Source organism: Euprymna scolopes, chromosome 14 (assembly GCF_053919585.1).
Source record: "Euprymna scolopes isolate OS-2025 chromosome 14, ASM5391958v1, whole genome shotgun sequence".
NCBI lineage: Eukaryota > Metazoa > Mollusca > Cephalopoda > Sepiida > Sepiolidae > Euprymna > Euprymna scolopes.
The window spans coordinates 158,939,763-158,947,280 of NC_136495.1; positions in this window are offsets into that span (position 1 = coordinate 158,939,763).

Genomic DNA, 7,518 nt, shown 5'->3' on the forward strand with positions numbered 1-7,518 from the left:
ACTTTCCTAAAAAATATAAGGTGGAAGGCTTATCACCATGACTTAAGCATTAAAAATAAACTCAAAGCGCTTATTTCCTCTGAAGACCAACTTCACCCAGAAATCTTAACAAATGAACTCCCTATCAACTCTCATGGAGAACAAAAGAAATTCGAAAGAATTGCTGCCAAATTTTACGGATTAAAAACCAATGCCCACCCCAAATACAACCCTTACCTCGAGGAGTTTGAGAATTCCATATTAAATTTAGTCAAAAAAATTAAATTTAAGAAACAAAAACACCATTATAATACGGTTATTCGAAAAATAAATAATTTTGCCAAAAAGTTAAAAAGAATAAACATATATTTGTCCCTGCTGATAACACAAAAACTTATTATAAACTTGACTATCCTACATATAAAAAAACTTTTTTATAAAGAACTTAATAAATCTTATAAAATAGTCCCTCCTAAGACTTTAGATTCCATTAATTCTGAAGCTAAACTTTTACTGACTTCTATGAATATTCATAACTTCACTGAAATAATTTCTCCGGGTACCCCTAGATTCACCCTCAAGAATCATAAACCTAATTTCTATGAAAACCTCCATCAGATTGATCTGCCCATCTCTGATTTAGGAGCTGTAAGCAAAAATATCTTAGATAGAATCATCCCTTCTATTAAAGAAAAAGTAAGTTTCCCTCTTTGGCTGAATTCAGATTCCGTAATTAATTGGTTTGTCTCCCTTAAAAATAAACACCTCCTTAACTTCATAACCTTTGACATACAAAATTATTATCAATCAATTTCTCCGATCCTTTTAAATAAGGCTCTTATCTTTGCTAAAAGAAATTCTGACTTAATTAATTTAGAAATTAAATTAATTCTCCTAGCGAGAAAGTCCCTTATACAATTTGACAATAAGATTTGGACTAGAAAGGATACCCCTGATAATTTTGACATCTTGATGGATACTTCTGACTTTGTACAAGTTACCGATTTAGTGGGACTCTTCTTACTGAAAGAACTTAAATACCACTTTAAACATATCCAAGGGGGCCTTTATAGAGACGACGCCCTTTTTACTACAACAGCCAGGCCAAGAGAGTACAACAAAACAATTAAAAATTACATAACTTCTTTAATAACTTTGGCCTCTCTATAATTATCGAACCAAACAAGAAAGTTTCAAATTTTCTAGATGTTACACTTAATCTTAACACTGAAACTCATAGCCCCTATCATAAACCTAATCTTACGCTTTTATACGTCCATAAATCTTCTAACCACCCCAACTCAATTATAAAATCTATAGTAACATCCGTCTCTAGAAGAATTTCTGCTCTTTCTGCTGATAAAAAACTTTTAATCAAAATGCTACTTTCTTCAATAATGCCTTATGGAACTCAGGACACAAGGAAAAGATTAAATACAACAATTATGCTCCTTCTGCACGCCGCCTTAAATCTGTAATCACACACAATATGACTCGTAAGAAACCAGTTCAAATAACAAGATCTGTTGCTATCAATAACAATGAACCAGTCTACATATATAATCCAAACCAAAATACTAATTGCAATACCTCTAACCCACCCAGTTGCATCAGGAGAAAGAAAAATATTTGGTTTAATCCTCCATTTAGCCTAAATGTCAAAACTAATATACCTAAGGAATTCTTCAACATTGTACAAAACACTTTCAAATACCCACACAGATATAGTTCTATTTTCAATAAAAATTTAATCAGGATTTCTTATTCAACAATGCCTAATTTAGCACAAATAATCTTAACATCTAATAACAAAAAATTAAATCAGCCCAAAAAATCCCTTTCCCAATTAAACCCAAAACTAAGTGTAATTGTAATAACAAGCATCTTTGCCCACTCATTAATGATTGCATCCATAAAGATGTTATATATTCTTGCACAATTACTGAGCTCCCACGCAATCCTCCCACAACAGACACTAATATTTCGTCTTCAAGTTATCCTTCTTACCATCTTCCATCTGATATAGTTACTAATCCAATATACCACTCGAGCAGTCCCTCCATCTACAATCATACAACTAGCAATAATAATAATAATAATAATAATAATAATAATAATAATAATAATAATAATATTGCTCCTAACAGCCATCCTAACATTAACAACACTCATTATCCCCTCCAAAATAGTCTTCATACAAACATTGTCCCACCATTTGTTGAACACTATGAACAAAATTCAAACCATTTAACTAATACAAATCAGCAAATTAATATTAATACTAGCCCTCGAGCTTTTAATAAAGTACATATATATATCGGCGCTACTTCAACATTAATTAAGAAAAAAATATCAAACCACATTTCTTCTTTTAACAACCATAATTCTAATAATAACCAAGGAACTTCTCTAACAACTTTAATTAAAAAACTTAACTTTAATAATACCCCCTTCTCAATCAAATGGACCATCATAAAAAAGTTAAGTCTTATACTCCAGGCTCTAAGCCATGTCGCCTCTGCACAACTGAAGCTATAACTATAATTACTTCCCCTCAAAGTAACAATATAATAAATTCTAAAAATGAACTGATCTCTTTCTGTAAACATAAGTCCAAATTTAATTATGGCAATTTTGAAATACATAGTTATTACTTTTACCTTTTAGATAGATATATAATTTTTTCTTTATCTTTATCGCTTTTTCTACATACTTTCTTAATACTTCATAATTTAATAATCCTTTATTTTATTTCTTTATTTCTTCTTTGCTTGACCGTTTTTATGTGCAATTTCTGTTTTAGTCTTTAAATATTCCTATCTATCTAATATATCAATCTACCCACACTTTCATATCTTGTATGTATATTTACTTATATTTTACTATATGCATTTGCTTACTTACTTTCTTGCTTTTTCCTGAATTTGCAGATACCGGCCATCCTCTCCCCTTAAATAATTTTATTTTATATTTTATTTTTTTATTTTTTATTTATTTATTTATTGTTTATTTATTATTTATTTTCTATTTATTTAGTAATTAATTAATTAATTAATTTATTTATTTTCCATTTAGTGTCTTTTAACAACTCTTGCTGACATTTTCTTAAGTAATAACTTATACATTTCAGTTGACCTATATTATTTTGCCATATATATATTTTTTCGCGCATTTTCACATTTCCTGTCTGGGTCATTTTGACATTTTGTTTTCTATTTTGTATTTAATTCTATCACCATTGAATTTTTCCCCTTTTTTTCCTCTTCTTCTTCCCTGAACTTTCTTATTTATATTTATGTCTCGGCAGCAGTGTGAAAAGCATATCTTATTTTTCTTTTATTAATATTATTGGAATTTTTCCCCTTTTCCCTTGTACATATTTGTGAATTATTCAATGTATTTCAGCCTTTGGATTATTTTGGACCATCTTCCAATTACGGGATTTCCTTGGATTTTACTTGTGCAAATGGAAATTCAATTAACTTTCTTGAAGTTATATTTTTGGATTTTACCGTCATTGGATTATTTATCTTTCACCAGACTATCCATTCACGTGTAATCACCTGTTTCTTCACCATATTCCCTCTGCTTCACTTATATATATATATATATATATATATATATATATATATATATATATATATATATATATATATATATATATATATATATAACAATTACAATTAAATTTACCAAATTGATCCAAGATGGTAAAACTAAAGTATATTATAAATATTAAAGAATTAATATTTATAAAGTTATCTCAGCCAGATGTAAAAGCTCAATAAAACCAAATAGGTGCTAGAGCTTATAATACGAGCAAACAGTTAATAAAACATGTTAAAAAACACTTGGAAAAAGAGTTAAAACATATTTAATCTGAAAAGGAAACACTTGATAAGTGGATAGTCCTTAATCCGCGGAGTTTCGAAGAAATACTTTCCTTCTCATCAGAGGGTAGGAATTAGAAAAATGCGGGATCGGATTTTGCATGCAAAAGTATTTGATGAAACAACAAGTAAGTCAAAGATCTTACTTGATAACAAAAAAGTGAAGCAGAGGGAATATGGTGAAGAAACAGGTGATTACACGTGAATGGATAGTCTGGTGAAAGATAAATAATCCAATGACGGTAAAATCCAAAAATATAATTTCAAGAAAGTTAATTGAATTTCCATTTTACTTGTGCAAATGTGCTGACGGGAGTCGATTAAACGATATCGTTTTGAAAAGAGGTGATACTAAAATCTCGCTAAAGAACAATAAAGGTGAACGGTGTTTCTGTATTCTAGAAAACGCTCTTCTAATCCCAAAATTTAAACAAAATATATTTTCTGTACAAGCTGCCACAAAACAAGGTGCAAATATAAACTTTAGCCCCAATAAATCAAAACTGGTATACCCGAATGGAACTGTATTCGACATTAAAAAAGATGGGAGACTATATATTATTTAAATAACCTAGTCCCATCGAAAACCGCCTGCCATGATCTACAGACATGGCATAAAATTCTTGGACATTGCAATATTCCTGATATTTAAAAGTTGCCGACTGTAGTTGATGGATGAAAATAAAAACATAAAAAACTTCAACTGCAACGTCTGTACGCAAGGGAAAATGACAAACTATGAAAGCAAGATACCCGACAAGAAGGCCAAAAAATCCTATCAATGGTGCATTGTGACTTGAATGGTCCCGTGGAACCGATGGCGGAGAACATTATAGATATGTGTTGAATTTCGAAGATGACCATCCAGGTTTAAAAATGGTTTACTTTTTAAAGAACAGATCTGATACCCTGCTAGTAACTAAAAAATATCTAGCCGACATGATTCCCTACGGTGAAGTCAAGTGTATTCGCTCTGACAACGGTACGGAATTCACCAATAAAAACTTTGAACTTTTATTAATTAACCATCATATCAGGCATGAAACATCAGCTCCTAGATCACCACACCAAAACGGGACTGCTGAAAGAGCATGGCGGACACATTTTGAAATGGCAAGATGCCTACTCATTGAATCAAAACTCCCCCAAAACCTCTGGACGTACGCACTTATGGCGGCAGCCTATATACGCAACAGGTGTTTTAACAAAACACTATCTAAAACGCCATATGAATCTTTCTGTGGTAAAAAAAAAAAAAACAAATTTAAGCAGAATGCATATATTTGGTGTTGAAAATGAGTGGAAGTCATTTAATAAAAATGTGGGGACACATACCTCATCACCGGAGCCTGCGACATCCAGAAAGGTTTTAAAAAATTACTATGAACACATTTTGTTTGACGAAATACTAATACGCACACAATGTGTGTGTATTTTATTTACAACATGGAGAACTGAAGAGTTACAATAAAAGGGGAGAGAATCCCCACAGTAAAAGGGTTTTGGAAAGGGGCAGATAACCCTATAGCAATTGAATATATATCAACACTCCTCCTCAATTGCTGACAGTCTGCATTATAGTTTATGGAGTCCCAAAAGTTCCCTGAGCCTTACAAACTGTGTGCTTCCAAGTCCTTTAGTTAGTAGGTCGGCTACCATCTCTTTACTTGGACAGTATTCGAGCTTAACAGTTTCCCGCTCGACCAGTTCTCGAACATAGTGGAACTTTATGTCCACATGTTTGGCCCTTCCATGATACTGTGGACTCCTTGCCATACATATGGTTGACTGGTTGTCCTCATATATAAGGGTTGGTGTTACTGGAGATCCTAGCAAGGCACTTTGAAGATTCTGCATCCAAACAGCCTCCTGTGCTGTACTTGCCAATGCCATGTACTCAGCTTCGGCTGTTGATAGAGCAACACAGGTTTGCTTTTTGCTTCTCCAGCTGACTGCCGCACCACTCAGCTTAAAAACATATCCAGATGTTGATCTGCGATCATCCAAATTACCAGCCCAGTCAGCATCGGAGTACCCCAGGAGATTGGTGGTTTTCTTCTTGTCATAAAGTAAACCATATCCTTGTGTACCGTTTAAGTACCGGAGGATATGTTTCACAGCCTTCCAGTGTTCCATTGTAGGTTGAGAGCAGAATCTCGAAACATTTCCAACGGCATGAGCAATATCCGGTCGTGTCCTTGTCGACAGGTACAATAGGCTCCCAACTGTAGACTGATACAACTCTTTGTTGACCAGTTTACTTGTTTCCGTTGCCTTCGTCAATTTTGTTCCGGGATCAATTGGAGTAGACACAGGTTTGGAATTCTCCATCTGGAACTTTCTCAAGACATCTGCTGTGTATGTAGGCTGTCCAATCCATATTTTTCCTGCTTTGGGATAAATAATCTTCACACCCAAAAAATGGTGTAGTTTTCCCAAATCTTTTATTTTGAAAATCTTTGATATCGCTTTCATGAAATCTTCAATAAGACTTGTGGATTTACATGCCACAATGATGTCATCAACATAAACAGCTGTTATGAAAATGTATCCCCCTGAAGATTTTATGTAGATGCAAGGATCACTTTCCAACTGTTTGAAGTCCATCTTCTTCAGCTGACCATGCAGTGCATCATTCCAACATCTTGGGGACTGCTTCAAGCCATAAATACTTCGCTTCAATTTACAGACAAGATGTTCCTTGCCTTTAACTTTGAAACCCTCTGGCTGCCTCATGTAGATTTCCTCCTTCAGCTCTCCATTCAGGAAAGCAGTGGCTATGTCCAATTGATGCAGCTTCAGATCATGCTGTGCTGCTAGTGCAATAACTGTTCGTACCGATTCAAATCTCACAACTGGGCAGAAAGTCTCGTCATAATCGATTTCTTGCTTCTGAAGAAAACCTTGAGCTACAAGTCGAGCTTTATAGTGTTCCATATTACCATCAGCATCGTATTTTCGCTTGAACACCCACTTGCTACCAATAGTTTTTCGTCCACTGGGCAATTCCGTCAGGTCCCATACTGTATTAGAATGTAAGGAAGAAATTTCGTTATTCATTGCCTTCAACCATTCATTCTTTTCCGGACCAGAAAGTGATTCCTTCATGGTCAATGGGTCATTTAAGTTATGAGCCATGTAAACCCATTCGCCATACGGATCTGGGGTTTTCTTTAGCCTTGATGATCTTCGGGGTCCTGTTAGCTCTTGTGGGTTGTCTTCATCATCGGAGCTATCTTGGTGTCCAATTTCTACCAGAGATGGATTTACAATTTCTTCTTTCTCCTGTTCAGCTATTGAACCTGATTCATTGAAGATTACATATCTGCTATGGAACACTCTGGATTTTCTGGTATAAAAGAGTCGATACCCTTTTATACCAATCCCGTAACCAAGGAATTTGCACTTCTTTGCTTTTGAGTCCATTTTGAATCTTTCATCCTTCGGTACATGGACAAAAGCATCACATCCAAAAATGCGTAGGTGTTTCACATTAGGCTTACGTCCCTTCAGCACTTCATATGGTGTCATACCTTCTACTGCATTTGTTGGGCTCCGATTTCTAATATACGAAGCCGTTGATAATGCCTCAGCCCAAAATTTCTTAGGCAGCTTAGAATCCGATAGCATTGATCGAACCATCTCCACC